Source organism: Scyliorhinus canicula, chromosome 6 (assembly GCF_902713615.1).
Source record: "Scyliorhinus canicula chromosome 6, sScyCan1.1, whole genome shotgun sequence".
Lineage (NCBI taxonomy): Eukaryota > Metazoa > Chordata > Chondrichthyes > Carcharhiniformes > Scyliorhinidae > Scyliorhinus > Scyliorhinus canicula.
This window is the reverse complement of record NC_052151.1, coordinates 119,651,667-119,679,176: the sequence shown is the minus strand read 5'-3', so window position 1 is coordinate 119,679,176 and position 27,510 is coordinate 119,651,667. Positions and strand designations below refer to the sequence as shown.

General features: G+C 44.8%; 1 protein-coding gene and 1 pseudogene across 4 annotated transcripts in view; one reads left to right on the top strand and one right to left on the bottom strand.

Moving 5' to 3' along the window:
• msra (methionine sulfoxide reductase A) overlaps positions 1-27,510 on the top strand; it is a 492,501-nt gene that overhangs the window by 290,610 nt on the left and 174,381 nt on the right. The gene's annotated exons all lie outside the window — the stretch shown is intronic.
• LOC119968109 lies at positions 26,734-26,956 on the bottom strand (annotated as a pseudogene).

The window sequence follows — 27,510 nt, the reverse complement described above, 5'->3', positions numbered from 1 at the left end:
ACACAGCACCCTGAACTGCACTTTATTCCTGAATATGACCTCCTTGACCCGATTGAACCCAGCCTGCCCTTGGCTAGCTCCACTCCACATCCTGATAGATGCAAACCGCAAGCATCTTCCCAGGTATACTCTCTTGTTTCTTTCGCCAATCTTGGGATCTCCACCTTATCCAGGTAGCAATGGATACGCGCAATGATCGCCCTTGGCAGCTTTCCTGCTTTCGGTTTCCTCCACAGCGACCTGTGCACCAATCTACTTCAGGAGGTCGGTCAAAGACCCCTTCCTCCCCACCAGCTTCTCAAACATCCTAGCCACATACTTTGTGGCCTGTGTACCCTCGATCCCTTCGGCCAGCTCCATGATCCTCAGATTCTGCCTCCTTGAGTGTTTCTCCAGGTCGTCCACTGTTCACCTTCTCCCTCAACTTCTTCTGGCCCTCCGCCATCAACAGCATTGCTGCCTCCATCGTGGCCAACTAATCCTCGTGGTCGGCCACTGACTCCTCCACCCTCTGGAGCTCTGCGTTCTGCATCTCCAGCCTCTGTTCCACTCGTTCTCGGGCAGCTTGAATCGGCTCTGCCACCTCAGCCAAGTCTTCTGAGGCTGCCTTCCTCTGCTGCTGGAATTCAGCCATCAAAAACTCCACTAGTTGCTGCATTGACCATTTTGCGGGCAACAACATCATAGAGCTCTCTGCCATCTTTTCCTCTGTTGCACCTCAAGAGTCCTCCTGGTCTGACTGTTGCCCTTTATTAGTTGTACTCCTCATTTGGTAGGACATAGAGATCCCCTGCCGAAGGAGACTCACTAGCTCTCACTGTTCCTTTGTTTTCCACTGGCGTGACAACCTGCAAAATGGGCAAGGACCAAAAACTCCAACCTCGGGCAGAAGCCTCCTAATGTGCACTCCATGGCCGCCATCGGGCGTCCGTGTATAAATTATTGGCGCGTTTAGAATTTAGGGTGCACGTTTGGGTGCCCTACTTTAGAAAAGATGTTAAGACCATGGAGAGAGTAGAGGAAAAATCTTCTACTCTTGGGGGACTTTAGATTTAAGGCAACGCTAGAAAAATTGGGGACCTTTTGACTAGAACAAGGTGGTTAATAAAACCTGAGTGAGTTATGTGAGGGTGTGAACGGGAAAATAGATTCAAGCTGCTGGTTCTTGTTGGCAAATCAGTAACTACAAGGCATAAAGTTAGGATGATCACTAAAAGGATGAAGGGTGATTCTAGGATTGCTGGGGTGTGGAATGCCTGAAGAGAAACCGTTGCGGCAGCAAAATTCTTAATAGTTTTTCGAAAAAGAAATGTTTAAATATTTGAAAAGAAATCTTTTCAAAGGATGTGGAGAAAGGCCAGGGGAATGAGACTAAGTCAATTGACCTTTCAGAGAGGCTCGTGGGCAGAATTGCCTGTTCCTCTGCTGTGAACTGTTATAATTGTTTATGATTTGAAGAGGGAAAGGTGCTTGAGAGAAACTATACTATCATTTATATACTATACTATGGGGCAGCAGGGTAGCATGGTGGTTAGCATAAATGCTTCACAGCTCCAGGGTCCCAGGTTCGATTCCCGGCTGGGTCACTGTCTGTGTGGAGTCTGCACGTCCTCCCCCTGTGTGCGTGGGTTTCCTCCGGGTGCTCCGGTTTCCTCCCACAGTCCAAAGATGTGCGGGTTAGGTGGATTGGCCATGATAAATTGCCCGTAGTGTCCTAATAAAAGTAAGGTTAAGGGGGGGTTGTTGGTTTACGGGTATAGGGTGGATACGTGGGTTTGAGTAGGGTGATCATGGCTCGGCACAACATTGAGGACCGAAGGGCCTGTTCTGTGCTGTACTGTTCTATGTTCTATGTTCTATTTGTGGACAGCCAAGAGTAATGTTTATGCGTTAATGCTCTGAGACCTTTCTAGCTAATCCATAGTAAACAAAGCACAAATACTACAGAGTAAAGCAGACAAAAAGATATTTTGTGGTAATAAACAGTGAGGCAGCTTTGCACCTGTAGGTGAAGAAGATTTCAGCAATATGACAAATAGCAAACACACTCCCAAGAACAAGCTCTGGTAGCTTCGTAAAAATGTATAAATAGTCAGAAGTGGTGCTGGCCGGAACGTTGAGAGCAACCCTGCCTCAGCCGGTCCTGGGAACCCTAACTGGATTTTACATGCATCAGGAAATTAACTACCTGGTGTCGGAGTTCATGTCCCTTTAAGAGAAGAATCCCACCTCTGAGAGCTGCTGGTCAATTGAAGAGCCAGCAACTCCACAGTGTTAGCAGTGCCACTGGGAGCAGTAGCCACTGCTGGAACTTGGCTCAGAGCAGCATCATAAAGAACAAAGAACAAAGAAAATTACAGCACAGGAACAGGCCCTTCGGCCCTCCCAGCCTGCGCCGATCCAGATCCTTTATCTAAACCTGTTGCCTATTTTCCAAGGTCTACTTCCCTCTGTTCCCCGCCCGCTCATATATCTTATGAGCATCTTAAATGATGCTATCGTGCCCGCTTCTACTACCTCCGCTGGCAAAGCATTCCAGGCACCCACCATCCTCTGCGTAAAAAACTTTCCACGCACATCTCCCTTAAACGTTTCCCCTCTCACCTTGAAATCGTGACCCTTGAAATCATGGATACCTCTCTGGAACCAATCGATGCAAGTGGTATCTGGATCACCAGGGCCAGTAAGGCAGGTCCCAACCAAGGTTGTGGCGGAGTAGGAGGAATGTGGTGGATGTGGGGTGTGGTTTGCGAGAAAAGGGAGGAGCCCTCCATGGGCGACATGCTGCCCGATCAGGAAAGTCCCCTGTCCCGCCCCCTGCCCTCGGCCCACAAGAAGGCCGTTGTTGATTAAAAGCTTTCTAAAATTTTGATTTGTTTGATTAGGATTGCAGTCGCATTGCTGTACCTTTGCCTGTACTTTCAAGTGCAGGAAATTTGCCTATTGCCTCTGACCTGGAAGTGATTATCTGATTGGCAGTTATATGTGATCAGAAATGGCTGATCAACACAGTTTCTTCTTCGCTATTGTAACACTAACAACCACTAGAATTCTATTCAGCAAGTGGAGGATACTAAAGAAAGCTATCTTTCCAGGTGGAATGATGTGCAATCCAATAATAATTTATCCTTTTTTAACCTTAGAAGGTAAACAAGAAGGTTAGAGATCATTGTGAATTATTTTGTACAGATCTGGAAACTTTTTTCATTCAACTACACTATATTGGCAGTTATAGCTACAGCTGCCTCACATTTTCTTTGCCACAGGATGTTTGCAAACCCCAGGAGGAGTTTACATTTGCATCGCATGGAGCACAGTGTCACAGCATTAACAGGAGGTAATTGATGCTTTCCTGGTAAATCTTCATATTTCATTCACTTTTTCACAATAAGTGGTGTAAGATTTTTATGCTTGCAGAATTTCCTTGTGTGCTTTGGCATGGACCAGGTGACCAGTTGGATACAGCCATCTAGATAAATCTCTTGGTCTAAATGAAGATGTTCTCTATATGCAAGCTGTGTACTTTTCACAGAACAACAGTTTGTTGCTTGCTGCAAAATATCCTGGATCAATATGCAATTAATTAATTCCTCAAAGTCTCTTTGCACCCAGCTTGTTCAAAAAAGATAACCTTTTACCTGATGCCTCTTGGGAAATAGAGAGTAACTACTCAAAATATGGCTAGTGACAGCAGTCCAGAGGCCACAGGATTCTCTGAGAGGTGTTGCATCAATTCTACAGGATGCAATCAGTTGTGGAAAGCAGTCTTAGAATACTTAAAAAGAGGAGCTGTCCTGTATAGATCTGGTGAAGCCCTGGTTTTGAAAGAGATGTGTACATTCAAAAATCCTAAAGGCGCACAATTAGCGTATATAGTTGCTGATTCTGTTATGATCCCAGTTAATATTATAACTGGATGGGAATATTCCAGAATGGAACCATGCTCAAAAGACCAAAATGTTTCCTTTTTTATATAAACTGTAGAGTCACAGGACCAGTAATTAGTTTTAAAAATAAGAAAAAAACATTTATTAAACATCAAAAATTGGATTATGATACAATACACTTTACTCTTCCCTTAGCTTAACAAATACGCACATATTTTAAGACTAACATGAATTGCAAAGTACATCTTAATCTACAACGGTCTCATTGACACAAGAGGTCACTTTTAAGCACACAAGATGACTGTGGTTAAATACACACACTCCGCTCTGAACCCAAGTTAGTGACTTTGGATTTCTCCTCAGAATACCCCCAAATGATGATCAAATGAGAGTTTCCGAACTCCACTCCCAAAGCATGATTCAAATTCTTCTCTCATAATGCTTTCCCTTGCTGGTTTGTATTCTGAAATCCAGCCCAGATTTTACAAATGACTTTTTTAAGCCAAGCTTCCGCTCCACTTTTAACAGCGAATCCAGTCCAGTATTTCACATCACCCCCTTTTAGGTTTCCTTTATGTTAACTTCTTTCATAAAAACTCCGAGATCCAACCCCCGATTTCCATAGTTATTTCAACTCTCTTTCCACAGGTCATACTAAAATCTCACAAACCTGAAAATCACTTTGATATCTTTATGGCATCTCAGCCTTTTGCTCAGCTTTTTCTGTCTTAACTGAACAGTTCTCTGTTCTCGTGTATTTAACCCTAGACTTCTTGGAAACCTCTGTTCATTTCTCTAGTTTCCTTAATTAGCTGCTCTTCAGATTTCTGCACTTGTTTTCTTAACCTTTACTACATGGTATGGCTTTTCCTCTAGCAAAGCTGAGGGAAATGCTCCCTGAAACATCTTTAGCCTTCTAAAACAACAGCTTCTAGTAGAACTGTGAGAGATTTCATCTCTCTCACTACCCATCTACGACTGCAATCAAATTGGATAAACTAAAACTTAATGGGCACTAAGCCCTTCCGCGCTGGCTGGTGCAGCACCAACCCCACCGGCGCCGGCCTAGTCCCTGAAGGTGCGGAGGATTCCGCACCTTCCAGGCGGCCCGACGCCGGAGTGGTTCACGCCACCCCTCGGCTCCGGTACGGCCTGCCCGCCGGGTTCGGGAGAATCCCGCCCCTTATTTCTAATGCTTACCAGCACAAATATAAATCCCTTAAAACTGCCTTTGTTTTTCAAACAATTCCAAATGACTCAATATAAAAATACATTAGTACAAATCTAAATAATCAACATAACAAGTTATTTTTAGAGGTTTGTAGATTTTAAGCAACTGATCACTTGGTAATGAAATGGATAGAACATTTTTTCTTAGTCTATGTACTGTGTTGAAAACTTACTGAGTGTACGTTAGGGCAGGATTGTGAATCTGTGTCACAGGAGAGTCTAGAACTTGGGGGTACAGTTTAAAGATAAGGAGCGGAATTCTCCGACCCCCCCCGCCGGGTTGGAGAATCACTGGCGGGCAGTGCGAATCACACCACGCCGTCCTGATGCCGGGATACGATTCTCCGCAGAGCGGAGAATCAGAGCCATTGAGGCCGGCGTGGTTGGCGAGGCGCCGGTCGGGTTATGCGACAACTCTCCTCCCCAGGTTGGCACGGGCCAGCGCGCCGATTCTCCAGCCCTAGCAAGGTGGGTATGGAGGGTTTTAGGCCAAATGCGGGCAAGTGGGACTAGCTTAGTGATTTCAACTGGGCGGCATGGACAAGCTGGTCCAAAGGGCCTGTTTCCATGCTGTAAACATCTATGACTCTATGACTCTTTGACTCTATATGAGAATTACCACAACCAGCTTCCCAAAACAACTCGGGATAAGCAATAAATGCAGCTTTGCCAAATTGCCCTGTCAATAAATGTAAGAAGATTCCTGGCTTATATCGGTAACAAACCTGAACCTAAGAACCCACAATGTGCAAAAGGCCTCACAATTTCAGACTTTCTGCCTGGAGACTAAAGCATTGTTATAATTTTAGTGGGAAGTGATGCATTGCAAACACTCCACACCCAAACGACCATGTAAGCTGCCCCCACATTTTAACAACAATAAGAGCATACATTCCCAGGCTGAACGGCAACTCATAGTCCTTGTGTTGTTTCAAAAAAATGGAATAATTTTTATGTGTTATAATGTTTAGAAATTGTTTATAAAGCTTCAGATGTTGCCATTTGCATTATGCAGTCCTGGTTCGACTTTAAGAAATAAAATGGTAAAATGATTATTTGTGGCACCAACACTGCTTAATGAGCTCTTTCCTCTGCACCTGTTTCTCATTGCTCTTCAAAAAAAAACATAAGCACCTTGATTTAAAATCTTCAAAATAGCAACTGTATTTGCTCAATCTAATCACATCCCCAAACACAACTTTCCCATGCAACTTTGACTGTCAATAACGTGTGCATCCTGAGAATTTTAATGTAATCTTTTGAAATGAAAATTCTACCAGATTTCCCTCATCAGATTTATCTCTGATTTAGTACAAAATGTTAAAGCCCCCAATTTTAGTTCTCCTTCCCCACGAACAGCTTCAGTGTTATTTTTTTAAATTACAGATTAGATGGTAGGTTCTATATTTGAAATGTTTTTTTATGCGTAAACAACAGAATCTGGGTTTGTTCCTTTGACTGCAGTTGCCACAGTATTTGTAAAGCGATATGTAAAATTAGTTTAGCACTAAAGAGACTGTAAAGGTAAAGTAATGTAAGTACTGTAAACCTTTTGAAGAAATACTGGACACCGTTTGAGAATCTGTTCTCTGGAAATTGTCATTGTCATCATTATAATCATGCTGATGGCATCAATGAATGCAGTTAAATACTCCCACGGATGCAACATAATTCAACTTGATGCTTTTACCTTTTATGTTTTCTTTTCTAGCTTTGTGTCACATAGCATTCCAATTCCTGATTCACTTTACATGAACTGTATTGTTATTGTAACCTTTTCAATTCAATGAAACTAGTGCCACTTCTAAATTGGATTCCATTTCAGCCGATCTTCAGTACAGAGTATGTACGGTTGGGGTGTGAGCTGTTACCTCATATTGTAGAAGAAAGGAACCACACAAGGAGGAAGAACATCAACTTTCAATTATAGCGTGTGGTGAGATAACCACTGTAGTTATGGGTACTGCAGTAGGGGGATGTATGCCTGTACCTGTAATACAGGTTCCTCCGGTAAGCCCCTGCCGGCTAGCTCCGCCCACAGGGAGCTTATGTATAAATGCATGAGAGCTGCTCAGACCCTTAGTCTACAGTTGCAGATGGAGGGACAACATCGTACAACACTAAAGCCTCTATTGTACTAGTCTCTCGGCTTTGAGTATAATTGTTAGCGCTACATAGTGTGGATAACTTTATATTAATATATGGCTTTGTTCTACGATGCTGATGTAGAGTAAAGCCTAACCACACTTTACTCTAAACTGACTTGAATTCTGCAGCAAGTAACTCCTCTCATGACTCCTCAGAGCCTGTCCACCATTTTCAAGGCACATGTCAGGATGGTAATGGAATATTCTCCACTTGCTTGGATGATTACAGCTTGGACAATACTTGAAGCTTGGAACCACCCAGGAGGAAGCAGCCCAATTGATAGGCATCCAGTCCACCACCCGAAACATTCACTCCCTCCATCGCTGACACATAGTGGCAACAGTGTGTACCATCTACAAGATGCACAGCAGCAAGGCGTCTTTGACAGCAGCTTCCAAACTGTGACCTCAACCACCTGGAAAGACATGGATAGCAGACACATTGGAATACCAGCATAGATTCATAGAATCATAAAATCCCAACAATGCAGAAGTTATTCGGCCCATCAAGTCAGCACCGACCCTCTGAAAGAGCACCCTGTCTAGGCCCACTCCCTCACCTTATCCCCATAACCACACCTAACCTCAATCCTTTGACACTAAGGGGCAATTTTGCCATAGCCAATCCATCTAGCCTGTACATCTTTTGACTGTGGGAGGAAACACAGCAGACATGGGGAGAAAGTGCAAATTCCGCACTGACAGTTCCCCAGGCCGGATTGAACCTAGGTCCCTGGCGCTGTGAGGCAGCAGTGCTAACCACTTTGTGCCACCGTATCAACCACTTACAAGTTTTCCTCCAAGTCACACACCATCCGGATTTGGGACTAATTACTGCCATTCCTTCACCGTCACTGGTTCAAAATCCTGGAATTCCCACCCATAAATAGGACATAAATACTGGCCTTGTCTGCAATGCTCACTTTTCATGAACAGGTAAGAAAAAAGAACTGCATTCAGTTCCTTTCCAACTCCCCCCCCCCCCCCCCCCCCCACACTCCTTGAGCTTCCTGTTCCACCACAGTGACAGAATTGGGGCCACCCAACCCAACTAACATTGAGGAGCTCCCACTGTCCGTGTGGAGTTTGCACATTCTCCCTGTGTCTGCGTGGGTTTCGCCCCACAACCCAAAGATGTGCAGGGTAGGTGGATTGGCCACACTAAATTGTCCCTTAATCGGGAAAAATAGAATTGGGTACTTTGCTCTCCAAAAGAAGGTTTGTGGCAGCTCCACAAACCAGGAGTTTCCAATATTTCCTACCTCTGTTCCCCTGCAGTGCCTCACCCACCCCTATTCTTTCCCTAGGCTCTTAATCTTAAACAGCTGCTTGACTCTGAGTTGTCCAGCCTGGATTATGTGATCCAGCATTTCTCCTTCCTAAAATATTAAAGCCCTGGAACTCAGGAATTTTACGCCCAGAGACGTCTGCAACTAATACAGTCCAGGTTCCCTGGATCTCTTGTGAATTCAAGGTAGCTCATGTCTTACATCCATATGCTATTTCTTTGCCCTCGGTAAGTTTTCTTTTCACTTTTATTGTCCTGATAGAATCCTGGCTAACCACATAATTGAAAAATCCACTAACTGCTCTATAATACACTAAGCAAGTAGTTTAGACCTACGTGTAATTTGTCCAAACTACTTCTGACTGATCCTCTCTAGAGAATGTTAGCTTGAACACCCACTCACACTACACGCCTACAACAATCAACCCATTTACTCGTTCTGTTCTTGTGCTATCCCTCTTGCCGGGAACTGAAGACCAATTTAACAGTGTTTCCTACTCGCGCCTCCCACCAGGTTGTTTTCGTCAGCATCTTTCATATTCTGAGGAGGCGATTGCTTTTGATTGTTGAGGATGAGATCACCCCTAGGTAATAGAAATGGCTCTGCAAGGGCAGTGTGTTGATGTCTTGGTTGGGCCTGTGGTATGATGTCCAGCTGTGTTGCTGATCTTAGACTCTCTGCTTTAGGAAGGTGCCACGTGGCAACCAAGCAATTTCCCAGAGGGAAAAGGTAGAAGTCAGTACTGTGCCTTCTACACATTCCCAAGCATTCGCTAAACTGGAATACAAACAGAAAATGCTGAAAACATTTGGCAAGTCCGGCAGTATCTGGAGAAAGAAACGGTGAGTTAACAGAAGGAATTTTGCCAGGCAAAGGTTTTGGTGCCCGCGGGGAATTAAACCCCCTAAAAGGGTTTTCTGGGTTGTTCCCAAGTGGGTTGGAAGGAGAATGGGGTAAGGCATCTGAATTATAATAAGCAATTGATTTAAGTTTTAACAAATGCAATTTTACAGGATTTATTTCCCCAGCTGCCAGTAGAATCATAGAATTTACAGTGCAGAAAGAGACCATTCAGCCCATCAAGTCTGCACCGGTCCTTGGAAAGAGCACCCTACTTAAGCCCACATCTCCACCCTATCCCCGTAACCCAGTAACCCCACCTAACCTTTTGGAAATTTATCATGGCCAATCCACCTAACTTACACGCATTTGGGCTGTGGGAGGAAACTGGAGCACCCGGAGGAAAACCACGCAGACACGGGGAGAACGTACAGACTCCGCACAGACAGCGACCCAGCGGGGAATTGAACCTGGGACCCTGGAGCTACCATGCCACCCTTGCCAGGATCACCAAGTGCATAGCAGACAATGCATCTTCAGTGGAACTGACGGGCTGACAAGTCTATGATCAGTGCTACTGAGGCTGCGCACAGCAACCTTCTCAGACAGTGCTTTCTTTGCTTCATAGGTGATTACTAACTTCTTGGAAGTCAGCTCAGCTGCCTTGCACTTTCCTCATCTTCAGTTGCACTTCCCTGCTACCAGCCATCATCATGGTATGAGTGCTGCTTTCAACTCTACCTTGCACCTCTGACAACTCCCAAGAGGAGCAGCAAGAAAAGGATCACCAGTCATCAGCACCAGCAGCAGCATCAGCTGCTTTGCCTCAGCCTCATGCCTCTCCACAGGGCAACGGGAGGAGCTAGCTCCAGGCAGGTGAAACCCCCAACACAGGCAGCCCTCTCACTAAGAGTGATCACCAGCACCCCAAACGACTCAGATTTTCGTGGCAGATAATCGCTGATGGTTGCAGCCTCCTGGCACAAGTCCACCTTCCCAGTGGACCAGGCAACCAGACATTCCAGTGACTGTCCAGCTGCCTGCTAGTGGAGGGCTACCCCATGGGCCTCTGCCTCGCCTCGAGGTTGTGTGCTCGCTTCTCCTGCAAGTCGACAAAGCAAAGAGTGACATGACTTATTGATGGCTTGTTGTAGGTAGACTGGTAGGACAACATTTGTGAAGAGTGATGGTGAGTGTTGGTTTCTCAGGAGGGGAACGTGAGAAGGTGCCTGAAGAGAGGGGAATGAGTCGAATTTCAAAGTGTCTTTCTCTGAGGAATACTGAACAAGAGACTGCTGGAGAAAGTCAGAGTCCAGAGCTTGACACCTGAAATTGCTGTACCACTCACCTTTCCTGCCCCCGTAAGATCCTGGATCCTTTTGGCGCCCTGCCTGCAGGTTGGAAGGAGCACAATCCTGCTGCTGACGTCCTCGATCGTGTCCATTCACACCTACTTGGTAGGAGAGATTTTCTCTTCCTCACGTCCTTGGAAGGGCCCACCTCACCACAGCCCCTCAGCAGGACCTCCAGGTAAAAGTAAGAAACACCTTTCCAAGTCTCCTCTTAATCCCTATGGTTGCTGTAACTCAAAAACCTATGTCTAGTTGCCCATCCTAACCCAAGCTGTGCTCCTCTAAATTAGAAATCCCTCCTTTGACAGAATTGACATGTTATCCTGCCCGGCCTCCCTGCTTGTCCAGGGATCCATCCCAGAGGTAGAATGCTCATGTTAAAATAGCAAAGCCCACTGAAGATTTCAGTGGGTCCCGACTTGTGGATGGTCCCTATCAGGGACTATAGGTATAAACATCCTGCCCAACATTCCAGGTCAATAACTGCCTTCAGAACTGGTGAAGAGTCTGGTTGACCTGAAATGTCCGTCGCTCCCTGACCTGCTGAACGTTTCCAGTATTTTCTGTTCTTATTTCAGATTTCCAGCATCCGTCCGCCGTATTTTGCTATTGATTTGTAAAGCTGGCCTGTTTCTACTGCTCAGGAGCTTCACACTGAAGGGAGTCACTCACTATCTTTCTCCCTTCTTGGGAGAGAGAGAGAGAGACAGCAGGGGAACTACAATCTTGTCAGGCAACAAATTGAGAGGATTAGAGAGTAAACTGCCACGCATGCCCATGTACAAGGCTCGCATGTAAAGGTCAGAAAATGAAAAAGTCATCAAGCAAAATCTGAAGCAGAAGGGTCTGTCTCCTGGATTGATATTTCAGATGTCAGAAAATTAAAAGTAATTGACAGGTATGACATAACATTTAATACAGCGGTGCAGTGTCATAGAATTAAAGAAATGATCTGCTGTGTTCTGGGAGACCTTTGTCCAGGTACCAAACCGATTGCCTCAGCACTGACACTTTGCCCAACTGTTCATTCTCTAGTGAAAAGCAATCATTTTCACTAGCACCTGTGACCTTCATGCATTATAAATTAATCAAAATCATGGACTGTGCTAAGTCACAGCCCTGGAAATGTACCCTTTACCTACCTGTTTTAAATATGGGCAATTCGTTTTGAATACATTAACTTTATAATACAAAAACATTAATTTTGATGGAATGTTACCCTGCTGCATGTTTCACTCAGAAACAAACTAAATTTCCATTGAAGTCTTACCCATACACTGTGTATAAACCGCTGAATTCATGAAAGGCGAATGGTTAAGCCAACATATTTTAAAATGGGCAAGTTAAACTGGCATTCACGGTGTACCATCCTTCAGTACAACTGTCAGAGTGAATTCGGGCAACTGTAGGAATGTGTGACATGACAATGTAAATCCTACTATACAGTTCACGCCACATACACAAGAGGGAACTTCAAAGCAACATCAATTAAAAGCTCTAGGGAATAAAGCTCATTATGCCTGGATTCTAAACAATTAACCTTTCTAGCTGCTGGAAGCTTTATGGTTTGCCCACTCTCCATGCTCATTTTGCACATTCTTTGCAGTTCTAAAATTTTTACAATTTAATTTTGACCCCAGAACTCTGTATTTCCAGTTGATAAATTGTGGGCATGGTTATGCTTTTTGCAGAAGATTGTCTGGCCACATTTTGTGCACCGTACAAAGTTGGGAAAATGGGCGCATTTTGGTCATGTGCATTACTTCTTTACAAATGTATTAATTGTCAGGAGTTTTATGGGATTAGACTGCGAATTGGGGGTCAGAACCATGGCACTAAAATGACAAGGAATGAGCTCCGAGCGAGACAAAGAAAAGAATGATATGGAGTTGGAACTTTCCCAGAGCTCAGAGCACAAGTGACAATTTCTGTTAAAACTGCACGACTGATAGTTTGTCCAATGTCTGCCCAATGTCGACAGATCTGTTCATTATAATTTATATAATTTACGTTTATCCTTTTTACTTTAGAGTTAAGTTAAAGCATTACTTTGTAGGTATTTTTAACATAATAAAAGCGCTACATATGCACACTTGTCTAATAAATCTTGGGTATTTTGTCACTTTTTTTACATCTTTATGTCAATATTATTAAATTACAAATTTATGTTGTCATGCCAGTAAAAATAGAAACAGCCTTTGCAAACTTGTCATATTGAACTTACTGGTTGGCTGTCCTGCAATTCAAAAACTTATGGTGACAAATTTCTGCTCTGGGCCTTCATGTTACTGAACAGGCTGATTCTTGACCCTCAGATCAATGAGCGCATTGGCAGGAGGTCCCATGAGGTAGTGGGATCAGGAGGGCAGGATTTGCTTCCTTCTCTTTCCTTCCCTGATGCTGCTCTGCCTTATCATTCAGCCTCATGGACAAGTTGTTGCCATTCTGAACGATTGCTAGCAAGCTCCTCCCAGTCATTTACGTCAATGCTGCTTCACCTCAAAGAGAGCTTCTGAGTGTTTTAAAGTGTTTTCTTTGTCCTACCCTGGAATATTGGTCATTTGAGAGTTGAGTAAACAGGACTGGTGGTGAGATGATTTTCAGCCATCCAGACAGTACCCAGTCCATTGAAGTTGATTTTTTAGGACTTTTGCTTGAATGCTTGTGGACCTGACTTCAAGAAGGACACTAGTGTGTGTTCGACGGTCACGCCACTTTGTTGGTTATGAAGGATGCAGCTGAGGCATTGTTGATACTGCTTCCCCAGTGCTCTTATGTTCTAATGTGATCCATAAATGGGTCTTTTCTGATTGACAGGAGGTAACGAGTGGAGTTCCGCAGGGGCCTGTTCTGGGGCCTTGACTTTTTACAATTTATATCAATGACTTAAGTTAGGGAAGTGAAAGCAAACTTTGGAGATGACACAAAGATAGCTAGCAAAGTATGTAGTTAGGAGAATGGAGGTTGCAAGAGGTTGTAGATGGATATAAATAGGTTGAGAGTCGACAAAAGTCTGTCAGATGGAGTATAACATAGGAAAATGTGAAGTTTTTCTCTTTGACAGTTAGAATGTAAAGGTAGAGTATTACTTACACGGCGAAAGACTGCAGAACTCTGAGGTGCAGAGGAATTGGGTGTTCTTATGGATGAGTCACAAAGCGTTGGTATGCAAGGACAGCAAGTAATTAAGAAGGCTAATGGAATGCTACACTTTATTACAAGAGTAATTGAACATAAAAGTAAGGCTGTTATGCTTCAGTCATACAGGGTGCTGGTGAGACCACATCTTGAATACCGCAGTTTTGGTCTCCCTATTTAAGGAAGGATGTAAATGAATTGAAGGTGGTTCAGTGGAGGTTTACGAGATTGATATTGGAATGAGCGTGTTGTCTTATGATGAAAGGTTAGACAGATTGGATTGTTTCCACTGGCATTCAGAAGAGTAAGGGGTGACTTATTGAAGTATGTATGATCCTGAATGGTCTTTACAAGGTGGACGTGAAAAAGATGCCTCCTCTTGTGGGTGATGTTACATTGAGTGGGCACTGTTTTAGAATTGGAGGTTGCTGTTTTAAAATAAAATTAATTTATGGATGTGGTTAGCCCAGCATTTATTGCCCATCCCTAGTTGCCATTCAGAAGGTGGTGGTGAGTTGCGTTCTTGAGCTGCTGCAGTCCTTGAGGTGCAGGTGCACCCACTGTGCTGTTAGGGAGGGAGTTTCAGGATTTTGTTCCAGTGACAGTGAAGGAACAGCGATATATTTCTGAGTGACTTGGAAGGGAACATCCAGAGGGTGGGGTTCCCAGGTATCTGCTGCTCTTGTCCTTCTAGATGGTAGTGTCATGGGTTTTGAAGGTGCTACATAAGGAACCTTGGCGAATTCCTGCAATGCTTCTTGTAGATGGTACACACAGCTGCCACTGTGGTACAGTGGTGGAAGGTTTAAATGTTTGTGGAAGGAAGAGCAATCAAGCGGGCTGCTTTGTCCTGGATGGTGTTGAGCATCTTGAGTATTATTGGAGCTGCACTCATCCAGGCATGTGGAGAGTATTCCATTACACTCCTGATTTGTGCCTTGTCCCTACCCTGAGGAACTCTCGCAGTGATGATCTGGACTGAGATGATTGACCTCCAACCATCACAACCATCTATCTTCCTTTGTGCCAGGTATGACACAAACCAGTGGTTTTCCCCTGATTCCCATTGACTCCAGTTTTCGAGGGCTCCTTGATGCCATATTCGGTCAAATGCTGCCTTGATGTCAAGGGCAATTGCTCTCACCTCACCTCTGGCATTCAGCTTTCTTGTCCATGTTTTAACCAAGACTGTCATGAGATAAGGAGCTGAGTGACTCTGGCGAAACCCAAACTGAGCGTCCGTGAGCAGGTTATTGCTGAGTAAGTGCCGCTTGATAGCACTGTTTATGACTCCTTCCATCACTTTGCTGAGATGGAGAGTAGACTGATACGGTGGTAATTGGCTGGTTGGATTTGTCCTGTTTCTTGTGTACAGGACACACCTGGGCAATTATCCACATTGTTGGGTAGATGTCAGTGTTGTAGTTGGTCTGGAACAGCTTGGCTAGGGGTGCGGCAAGTTCTGGAGCAAAAATCTTCAATACTATTGCTGAGATATAGTCAGGGCCCATAGCCTTTGCCGTATCCAGTGTCTTAATCCATTTCTTGATATCATGAGGAGTTAATCGTATTGGCTGAAGACTGGCGTCTGTGGTGCTGGGACCTCTGGAGGAGACCGAGATGGATCACCCACTTGGCACTTCTGGCTGAAGATTGCTGTGAATGCTTCAGCCTTGTCTTTTGCATTGATGTGCTGGGCTCCTCCATCATTGAGGATGGGAATATTTGTGGAACCTCCTCCTCCAGTGAGTTATTTAATTGTCCACCACCATTCACGGCTGGATGTGGCAAGACTGCAGATCTTAGATTTGATGCGTTTGTTGTGGAATTGCTTAGCTTTCTCTATTGCTCGCTGCTTATGCTGTTTGGTACACCAATAGCTATTGTTAGTGACAATGCCACTATGCCATTGCCTCTCCAATGCTGAGAAAATTATTTTTGTTCGGATTGTGCAACTTTAGGAAGTAGATTCTTGTTGGGCATGGCAATCAAAGGTTATCAGGGGTAGATCGGAATGTAGATTTTGATACCCAAACAGATCAGCCATGATCTTAATGATCGACGGAGCAGGCCCGAATGGCCGAATGCTCCTAATTCCTATGTTCGATACACTGTCCAGAATTCAGGAGTGTCAACTGCTTTGTACACAAGGACTTTGTTGACTTGCGGAGGTCTTTGTCAAACACTTGTAGTTTGTAGAAGGTGGAACTGGCACAGCTGATCTGGTGTTGGCTCTCCTTATCAATGGTGACCATTAGAGAGAGGTGGCTGCCAGGTTTTGAGACATGCTCAGCATAAATTCAAGTCTCTCCTCCAACATATATGGGAGGTGGAACATTTGGCTAACTAGGCATGGGTCGATATGAGTTTTGTTTTGCAATGTACAAGGACAGGCTGAGTTTCTCGTGTACACAATTGAACTTACACTCACTCACCAGAGATGTCATTGAAGGGATTCGGTATTGGACCTCCAAATAGGTCACCGTGTACTGCATGACTTTCCTATGCTCCAAGTATGTCTGCTTCCATTTGACGCCGGTATCGGCAGCTGGAGCTTCGTGAGTCGCTCCAGTGCCGTGCTGGCTCCCTGTAGGGGATCGCTGCTCCTGGGGGCCTGTTGACGTCGTCGTAAAACGCGATGGCGTTTACAACGGCGTCAACACTTAGCCTCAGGATCAGAGAATCCCGCCCCCTTCATTTGAGTAAGGACAGAAAGAATAACTTAAAACAGGAATTGAGTTACTTTGAGTTCCCCAAATCAATTATCACCACCCCTTAATTTCACTGTACCTGAAAACCATGCTTGGTTTTGACTCCCCCTTTGCAATAATTAACAATAAAAGTCTTGTATCTGAATGCACTTCTACTTGTGTAACTGTTTGTGTCAGAAGGCAGGTGCTGCTTTAATATACTTACCTCCTGTATAAGTATCTTGATGTTGCTGTGGTGAACAGCTTCTGGCCACTACTCTCTTTAAAATGTTTTATTTTAGATAAATTTAATCACCGTAAATTAGTGGTCATAATATATTGAACGTTTCATGGGGTAATTGCATATCGTTCAATTTCCCTTGAGGAACCCTATGGGATATCTGCTTGTGTTTCTTTAGATTTGCTGCAGCACGCTTCTGACCTGATTGTTCCAGATTCGTTTGGGTAACAGATGCAATGGTGAAACCCATCTGTCACTCTGATTCGGAATGGCTGCAGGAGAGTGGGAGCACACATCTGTAGACTGCTCAGCCACCATACTCCAATTGGCTACTATAGAAAGCTACTGTTTGGCAGGAAGAAAATAATTTGCATATTTTTCACTGGTGGGCCATAGATGGTAAAATCATAAAGTGGGCAATTTTACCACCAAAATCAATGATGCATACTGCTTCTTTTAGAGTTTATAATCTTCATCCTATTGAATAAATCAGATTCTCATTGTTCATAGATGTTTTGGAAATAAAAAGGAGCACAGGTGAATTACAAAAGTAATGTTTCCAGTTGTTCAAATTAATTAATTTAAATTAATTTGTTATTATCATGTTTTTTCCAAAATGTTCTATTTTTCGCCGTTTGAGTTCATTTCTCGGGTGGGATTCTCCCATCCTGCTCTTGGTGGGTTTGGTGCTGGGCAGGTGCTGAGAATCTAGTGGGAGCCAAAATGTCAGAAGCATGTTGGAGTAAAATCAAATAAAATTCTGTTAATGGCGGATGGGTCTTCCCGCTGGCTGCTAGCGTGAACACCATTGCATTCATTTGCATATCATAAAAGCTCTTTAAAACAGCTGCCCACCGACATCCCGATAGGGCAGCACGGTGGCACAAGTGGCTAGCACTGTGGCTTCACAACGCCAGCGTCCCAGGTTCAATTCCCCACTGGGTCACTGTCTATGTGGAGTCTACATGTTAACATAGAACATAGAACAGTACAGCACAGAACAGGCCCTTCGGCCCTCAATGTTGTGCCGAGCAATGATCACCCTACTTAAACCCACGTAACCCGTATACCCGTAACCGAACAATCCCCCCATTAACCTTACACTACGGGCAATTTATCATGGCCAATCCACCTAACCCGCACATCTTTGGACTGTGGGAGGAAACCGGAGCACCCGGAGGAAACCCACGCACACAGGGGGAGGACGTGCAGACTCCACACAGACAGTGACCCAGCCGGGAATCGAACCTGGGACCCTGGAGCTGTGAAGCATTGATGCTATCCACCATGCTACCGTGAGGCCCCGTGTTCTCCCCGTGTCTGCGTGGGTTTCCACCAGGTGCCGGTCCGGTTTCCTCCCGCAGTCCAAAGACGTGCAGGTTAGGTGGATAGGCCATGATAAATTGCTCTTAGTGACCAAAAAGGTTAGATGGGGTTATTGGGTTACGGGGATAGGGTGGAAGTGAGGGCTTAAGTGGGTCGGTGTAGACACGGTGGGCCGAATGGCCTCCTCCTGCACTGTATGTTCTATGATCTATGATCCCGTCAGGCCTTCCAATCTTATGTCATGCCAACTGAAAATTACCTCGGCATCAAACCTGATGGACAAAGAGTGCTGTGCACAAGGCGGCCCTCAGTTCACAAGAGACTTCGAGGTCCATGCAACATCATTTAGTCCTGTGCTGCTCCTGATGCTGTATATCATTCTGCCCTCCATCTCCAGGCTGAGCTGGTCTTCATGGACAACACCATGTTGCTGGACTCACGGACCCTCCTGTGGCACTGTCTTGTATCAGTACACACCTGGGATTGGGGAGCTCAGGGTTCTCCTTCCCCTGGTGCCACACACCAGTGTCTACCTGGAAAGGACTGTGCTGTGGGACACTTGGCGAAGACAAGGGGAGCAATGTGGAAAAAGAGCTGTGCAAAGAAGGGGGCAGAGGTGTGGGTTCATGATGGCAGGCAGAGGGGCAAGTAGGCCAATGAGGAAGATGGATGACAGAGGGAAGACCATGGCGAGCGAAGCTGGACTCCAGCAAGGCAGCATGGAAAGCGCACGAACAAGGGGATCAAAGAAACATCAGATCATTTACTGGAAGAAGATGCACAAAGAAGATGCAGTGGGTAGTGGTCTAAGTGAAGCATGGGCACCTGGCAGGTGATGGGCTTGGGGGAAGGGTGGTTGAATCTAGGAACAGACTTTTTCTTGGAGGCTGCTTGTCTTTTCCCGCTGGATTGCTGGCATCCTGCATAGACTGGTGAAGACAGGTGGGCTGGAGAGAGTGATGTCAGTATGCCTGACTGATATAAGGTCCTGGGGCCTTCCAACCTGCCAGCTGACAATCGGCAGATGACCCAGCTGCCGACCTACCAAGTGACTCAGAGGGGAATGCACCTGTACATAATTAACAAGGTTCCAAGCTCAGAACCTGCCGCAAAATCCCACCATTCTGGCCAGCGGGAAAGGTGACACCTGAGCCGCCCGCCACTGCCAGTAGTCTCAAAATGGGAGAATTCCACCCAGAAAGCTGAATGAGTACAGAATGGATAAGTCAGTTGAATAAAATAAATGACTTTTCAAACTCGAAGATTTAGCAGCCTTTTTTTCTTTTTCTAATAGGGAATAATGCTTTTTCATATTGCCACTTATAGGCTACAAAGCAAAAAATATGTATGAGTTTTGTAATACAGTATCTCATTACTGTAAACTTATTTTCTGCACAAAACTAATACATGTTAAAATGGCCAAATTTGCAATATAGTAATTAATCTGATTGTATTTAATTTCCCCCTTATTTGGTTGCTGATTTAAGTTTACGAAGATACGCAGTTAACAGTCACAGAAGCGGGAGCTCAGTTTTTTTATTAAATGGTTTGAGCAGCTGGCAAGGAGGCAGAAGGATAGAACCAGCCGAGGCAGAAACCTGGTGAAACAGCAGGCTGTAAATCCTGCTGCCACTTAAGAAAAATGGAAACACTGAGACACTGAAGCAGGCAACCTGGGAAGGAGAAGACGATAAAGGCTAAAAGAAGTGTTGTTAATTTGAGGATGTCTGACCTGGATTTCCTTCTAGCAGGTATACAGAGCAGGAGGTATGTGCTTCCAAACCTAAAGAGAAAATGCTGGAAAATCTCAGCCGGTCTGGCAGCATCTGTAGGGAGAGAAAAGAGCTAAAGTTTCAAGTCCAAATGACCCTTTGTCTGTGCTATTTGAGGCTAAGGACAGCTAATCAGTGAAGCACTTAACTATTCTTGAGAGGAAGAGGTTGCAGTGGCAGTGATTGTCATCCCCTCGATTCCTACAACTCCTTTGGAGTTTCTGAAGAAGTTCAGTCATCTCACCAGAACAGCCAAGGTAAATTTCCCAATTCCCCCCCCCCCCCACACACTTAGTATCCCTTATTCTTATGATATGTGTGGCACTCCTTTAGCTATCACCATCATATTGCTCCAGGATGGTACTCTAAACCTCTGATTCCATTCTCCATCCTGTCCTGCTAGAACGTTACAGCAAGAGTGCAGGCCAGTGGAATAAAATTTGGACTGTTAATAATAATAATAATAATGGCTTATTGTCACAAGTAGGCTTCAATGAAGTTACTGTGAAAAGCCCCGAGTCGCCACATTCCGGCGCCTGTTCAGGGAATTGAACCCATGTTGCTGGCATTGTTCTACTTTGCAAGCCAGCTATTTAGCCCAGTGTGCTAAACCAGCCCCTGTTCTAATAAAGATCGGGCACAGACATGTTAGGCCATATTGCCTCCTTTTATACAGTAATCTTTCATGTTTCCGGCCATTATATCATGAATGGAATATGTCTCCCCTTTTCATTGTCTCCTATTCATCATGGGGAAATTCCGCATTAACACGTGAGAGGTACAAGTCTCCAGGTTTAATTCTTTTGAACTGTTTAGTAGGATGCACTTCCCCCTTTAATCAGAGCCTTCATACAGAACCTTTCATTGCACCAGTTTGAATTTTTTAACTTCCCAATAACCTCATACTCTCCGCATGAGATAGCTAATTAGTGTCAGATTATGAGCGGTTTTGTGGTGTGGCTTTGTGCCCATTAACAGCTGGTTTCAGAGCATCTAATCTCATTCTCTGTTGACGTTTACCATTGGCAAACAGAGAAGACTTGCCTGCCATTAGTCTGGGCTGGATGTGAATCCAAGTCCCAGAGGTGAAAAATAGTGTTCTGATCCTCTGTGCCTCCCACCTTGCCAGCATTTTCTTCTTCTTCTGCTGGAAATATTCAGAAAATAAAATATTTGGTTCTATACAAGACAGGAGTAATCAAAAATACAAAGATGTAAATTGCGTATTCTTTCCCCCAATTCTAAATTCTGACTCTGTGCTAAGGTTTATTTTCGGGTCACACCTCAGTACGAACAGAGACGATGTTGGAACCTGCAGGATTTGTATGCTCTTTTCAGATTTGTTCAAAGATCGCAAATTACCCAAAATGTATTGAGGAATCGCAAGCGGTTTGAAGCGGCTTATTACAAAGTGACAGTTCAAATACTCCACTTAATCAGAATTTTAGAAGTGTACGCACGACAAAGTAGACATGACCCATGACAGGCGCGAAGGTTTTCTGGTCCCGGATTGGGCAGTCGGAACAGCCAGGCCTCTGCTGTCGGCTGTGACGAGCTCTTAGTCTTCAGGCTGATAGATTGTTAAGCCAAAGTTAACATCGATCCAACCAAGGAGCCTCCTCCCTTTGTTCGTGATTTTCTCTTTTTGGGAACGCCTTTAAATACTTTAGCTTTGGGGGGCTGGAAGGTGTCTCATGACAAATATTCTTTCAATTACATCTTCCCATTCAATTGACCAGTTACCAGGGAATAACTGTCCCGGCCTAGGTTTCAACCTCCAGGTTCACCTTTGCTTAATTTTTGTGTGGACCGCTTGCTGTCCTCTCCCAGTTAGATATGTAAATATGAAGTTCCAGGTGTGATTTAATGGAAAAAGTTCTTAGTGTCATATTGGGCACGACTTCTTAGGTGTTTCCCGAAGCTGACCTGGCGAGACCGCGACCCGTATTTAAGGGCACTTTAATGCCGAAAATGATCCCCCACCCCGAGCCTCACTGGCTGTCTGCCAGCTGATTGGCCAGATTCACGCCCAGCAGCACCCCCTTAACAAGGAGGAGCTGCTTTTAAATGCTCCCTCCAAACTCACCCCCAGTCAGCACACAAGCCTGACACCATGCAGACCTGCTTCACAGCTCGGGGATGCTGATCTATCCAGGCCTCTGGATGCTGTCAAGGCGAGATGGGGCACTCTGTTCCCCGAGGGGGTCTGAGGACCAGCAACAGAGCTGTCAATGCACCTGGGAGGCAGTGGCAGCAGCTGTCAGTTCGGACAGCGTGTCCAGGAGGACCACCATACAGTACAGTGCAGGAGGAATATCAATGACATCCAGTGGGCCAAAAGGGTTAGTTAACACCAGACCCCTGTCATCAATTCTGCCTGCCAGTCACCTGACCTCGCCCCCCACACCCCCAAGCAGGTCAGCGCAGGCATCTCGCACCCTCGCAACGTCCGATAACTGCGCATGTGTCCCGGCGCACCCTGGCATCCACCGGCACAATCTCTCCATGTCCAGGTGCAGTGCCCACACATGCCATGTACCTTAGGCCGTCTCTGATGCACCAAATGCGCGGCTCACAATGCCCCCTCTCTATTCCCGTTGGAGAAGTTAGCCGATAATAGGAATGAGAAGGCCCATACAGACATTGAAGTACCAGTCATCAGAGTCCTTGCCCCCCATGAGAAATGGGCCCTGGAGATTGCGGGGTTGGCCAAGGAGAGGGCAGTCACCAACAATGAGGTTGGCCTGCACCGCAGAGGTGAGGACCCACTATCCCTTCACCCAGATGACCTGTCTCAAGTGAGTTTTTCACGTCAGATAAAATTATCCTTCCCTCCCACTGACCACATGTCCCTTCTCCCGCAGGATCTCGGCAGAGTCGTACGGGATGGCCTGCCAACTCGGAGGACAGCTTCGAGGATATCACCAAGGAGGCATCACAGCTGTTATCCCCACCCTCCACCAGCGCAGGGACACACACCTCAGTGGCTTACACTAGTGGACAGACATCTGGGGTGGAATCAGGTGACCACTACACAGCTGACTGTGCACATTAGATGAGAGGCCTGCTGAATCTCAGGACTCAACTGAGTAGTATTCAGAAGCCGAGTCTCTGGACAATGTTATCCCGGAGCTGATCCAGAAGCTAGGGCACGCCTCTGAGATTCAGGAGAGAATGTCAGTGCCACTTTAGCGAGTGCATAGCCAATTGGAAGAATCTCAAAGGTTATGAGTGCAGGAGATGATGCTGACAATGTGTGGCACAGAGACCAACACTGCTAGGGTAGCGACTGCAGAGGAAAGCCTGGAGCACAGGCAGGCAGCAACTGTATTTGCCCCAGTTATGGGTATACACAATATTCGGGGATGGCTTGTAGGCCCCGCAGGTGTTGTACCCCTGCGCCGCCCCCCCCACCCCGAGCACTGGGGCAACAGCTCCAGTACCCCTGGGCTGCAAGCCATGAAATGGAAATGGATAATCACTTCCTCAGCTCTGATCAGCAGCCATTGCGCCAGCTCCCCATTTTTAAATAGGAGTGCTAAATGGCAACAGCGTGACTTCTCTTGGGCAGCCGGTTAGTTCCCGGGAGGCCATTATATTGGACTTGCTTCTCACTAATAAGATGGAGATTGGTCTCAATTGGTGTCTCACCACGTCTGGTCGGGATCTGGAACCCGGGAGCGGGTCGGTTGGATTACGATCCGATTACACCCGGCGCGGATCACGATTTTGGCCTCTCCCGCTATTTAACCGGTGCACTTGGATTTATGCCGGGCGCAACATGGCCGTTAAATCGTGCCCTCTATCTTATCAGGCCCAGGAATTCCTACACAATGATCAGTGCCTGGAGTTATGTCCCTGGCAGAGGACTATCTTTGTGAAAATTCCTGACTATGCTGTCCGCTTATGTCAGCACTGGCAGACTATTAGAGAATCTTTCTTAATACGAGAGAGAGAAAGAGAGCTACTTCTATAATAAATAGCCATATCTTACACTATAGTGGCCACTGATGTATGATCAACTCATAGCGAGTTTGTCAACGTGCCTGGAAACTATTAGAGGATTAATTATTTTTATCCTTTATGCTTTTGTTCCATTTGTTTGTATTATCGGAGGGATTTGGATACTGAACTTCTGGATTCTGCACATCATTGCAGATGCCCAAGGAAGAACAAAGATCTATATATCCATCCCCACATTAGGAAATTGCACCTTGAACAGTTTGCATTTTATTAGAATGGAATGATCAAAAGTTGATTAAATTTCAGCCACAAATTAATTAAAAGAATACACTTAAATAGTTTGTTTTCCTATATTTTACCACCTTATTCTACGTCAGTTTTTTTTCACTGACTTCTGCAGTGTGGATCACACAATCTCCAAGAGTTATAATATTTATTTTGCATTGCTGAACTGCCATTAAGGTTTTCAAACAAAATTTCATAGACAATCTCTCCATCTCGTTCTTATCATTTTGCTATGTTTCCATCGAAACATTCTGAATCACGTCTGCACTTCATAAAAAATCTGATGTGGTTGCACATTAACTATGGACGGTTTCTCCCATTTTGAGACTAAGTCCCGTGGCAGGGGCAGAGACATGCAGTGTTTCCCGCTGCGGAGGTTGGCAGGAAAATACACCAAATCTCCTGGCCCTCATTAATTATGCACCCATGTGTTTTGCACGGTATTCTGTGATAGGGCTGGGCTGGATGGCGTTGTGTCCGGGTGTTACATTGAAAAGGCGTCCAACATCGCTGACCCACAATTGAAGAGAGAAGGTGGGCCTCCTGAAAATGAGGATAGTTCTCCAGGAGTACCCAGCGTCTGGAAAATGAATATCCAGGAGCATTCTGAGGCTGGAAGATGGAACTCCTCCAGGACAACCTAATCTGGAAGATCCACCTGCAGATGCAGCCCTGAACCACTACTGTGGTATTCCAGGGTCTAGCATTGTGGCCGGTCTCCATCCCGATCTCTGGAGGGGGCCCCAGGCGTTGTTCAGGTGAGTTCCTCCGCCTGCATGGCACATTGTTCCGAATGTTTTTCATGCCGGCATGCTTTTCCACCGGCATTGCAGAGAATCTAGCGTGGTGGAGTCCGGCTTTCAACGGCATCACATTAATGGATGAAAACAAGGTTCTTGGCAGCCTTTGGCAGATTTGCCAATCTGCCATAGCGGCCACCAGCGAAAGATCCCATTGCCAATTCGTTGGTGTCCTCCTGCCATATTCTCCCCCCCCACACCCACCATCGAACCTGCCAGTGGGGGCCGAGGAGAATTCTGCTCTAAGTTCTATTACATTTCTGGAGTTATTTTTACAACTTCTTTATTATCTCATTGGCAAATGAAACTGAAGGATTTTACTTCTTTTCAGATGCAGTAGTACCTGGCTAATGTAGTGTCAGTAGCTGGCATTCCGTGTCTGCCAATGGATGCAATGCTGCCAGGTGAAGTTGGTAATTGGCGGTTAGCCGTGGTAACCCTGTCAGTCCACATTAGCAGTAGAAACATTGCCACCAGATGCATTTGGCACTTTGATTTAGCAAATAGAGGCAGCTGACACTGCATTGCACTGTGGAAGCAAGGCCAGACAATGCACTTAGCATGTTTGTTGGTAGCATTATCACTGCATTTGACAGTAAGAGCATTGTCATCAGATACATTGAACACATAGATGATGGTAGAGGCAGCATTGTTGCCAGATGCAGTTGGCACTTGGTTGTTGGCAGAGGTAGTACTGTGACTCTGCATTGATTATGGAACCAGTTGCGCTCAGAGTTTGGCAATGGAAATAGTGCCACCAGATGCAGTTGGTACACAGTGTCTAACAGGGGCATTTGGCATACAAAGTAGAGTCAACATGCTTCACTTTATGGCTATTCTCTTTGTCCTTACCAATGCACACTTAACAATCCCTAACGATTGTCCTTATTTGCACTCTGGTTTAATTTAAAACTGTTTATCTGTGGGCAAGAAAATTTAAGGCCTTAAATTTCATGCAACCTTTTAAATTAAAAGTCAGCCAAACTTGAATGTTTTTTCACTATCGACTCAGTTTTTCATTTTTCTTCTTCAATGCAAATATGGTAGCATGACTTTCAGATAAACTTTAGCTACATTTCTTCCATTTCACCATTGTCCATAAACTTGGGCACTTTATTATGAGCAGCTAATCATTTCTGCTATTCAGGGGCAAACATCACACATGGTTAAACAATTTTCTGCATTAATAAATATCACATTTGGATGTCAGGATCAGTGAACTCCCACTGGCATGCAAATCGGGGTTTGCCAGGGTCAAGAAGTGGAAGTTTTCAGCAATTCAGGATGTGTCCAGAGTTAGGACATGACTGAGTGAAATTCAGCTTTGAATGGCCATTAAGACTGATGCTGGTAATACGTGATGCACCCGCCCCAATTCACCTTTCAGAATCGCAGAATCACTTTCAAGTGATTTTAGTAGACATTTTCACAGTCACGAAAGATAATTCAATGAATTTAATCTTGTTATGTTGAAATATGTATGTTTTTGATGTTTTATTTTGTTTGAAACATTATTTTAGACATTAGAAATCTTAATAATTGAAGAAAAAAAATGGATGAAGATGTTTTGGTTGATTCAATTGGTTCACCTTTTCTATTCTTTCATTACTAAATTCTCCTGAGTATGTTTTTAAGTGAACGACCAATCAGAAGTCTTTGGTTATTTAATGTTAATAGTTGTCCAACAACTTCCCTGGCTTTTGATCAGTATATTCTCTGCCTCTTTTGGTTTGATTCTCAGTTGTTCTACTTAGAGCCAATCAACAAAATTAGAACAAAAATTGTTCCTTTCTCAGAGCTACAAAACCAATGCGCGGATTGAAAGGGGCAAGCCCCAAATCCATCCGCTCCCTGGCTCCAAAAAACAATTTAAATTGAACCCAATTCATGGCCCCACAAAAGAAACATACTAGATCCAAACTGACAAGAGTAGACATCATAACTGATCACATGCTTGTTCCTGCACTTGATCTTAGCCAAAAGGCCAGGATGCAACAAAAGTATATTGGATAAAATGATAGCTAAGGGACATGAATATTACACAAGAAATGTATGCCGCTTCATGCCTTTTAAGGTATCCTGAACAGATATAGGTGTTTCCCAAAATCTGAAAATTCTTGGAAGGCCACAGTTTGAGCACTCACTAGAAAAAGGGTTGACCAATTTTGGCCTCGGTTTTCATGGATCTCGAATCGGCCCTGTTGAGGTTGTTTAGGTTATATTAATGTGAATAGTCATTGCTTCAAATAGTTAGTCTGACAATAATGAAATGGCATAGAGTCAGCAACAGAGCTGAAAGAATTAAAGCAAAGGCCAGAATAAAATAATCTTTACACAGAGGATGGTTAGAAAGTGAAATATTCTGGCACAAACCATAGTTGGAGCAGAGTCCATAAATTTGTTTTAGGATGGGATTAGATAGTTGCTTGGGAAAGAGGAATATTGAAGGATATGGGGAGCAAATTAGTGAGAATTAAACGGCATGGCTTTTGAACGAAATATTAATGCAGACCCTGATGGGTTGAATTACTTTTTTTGTGCTGTATCCTT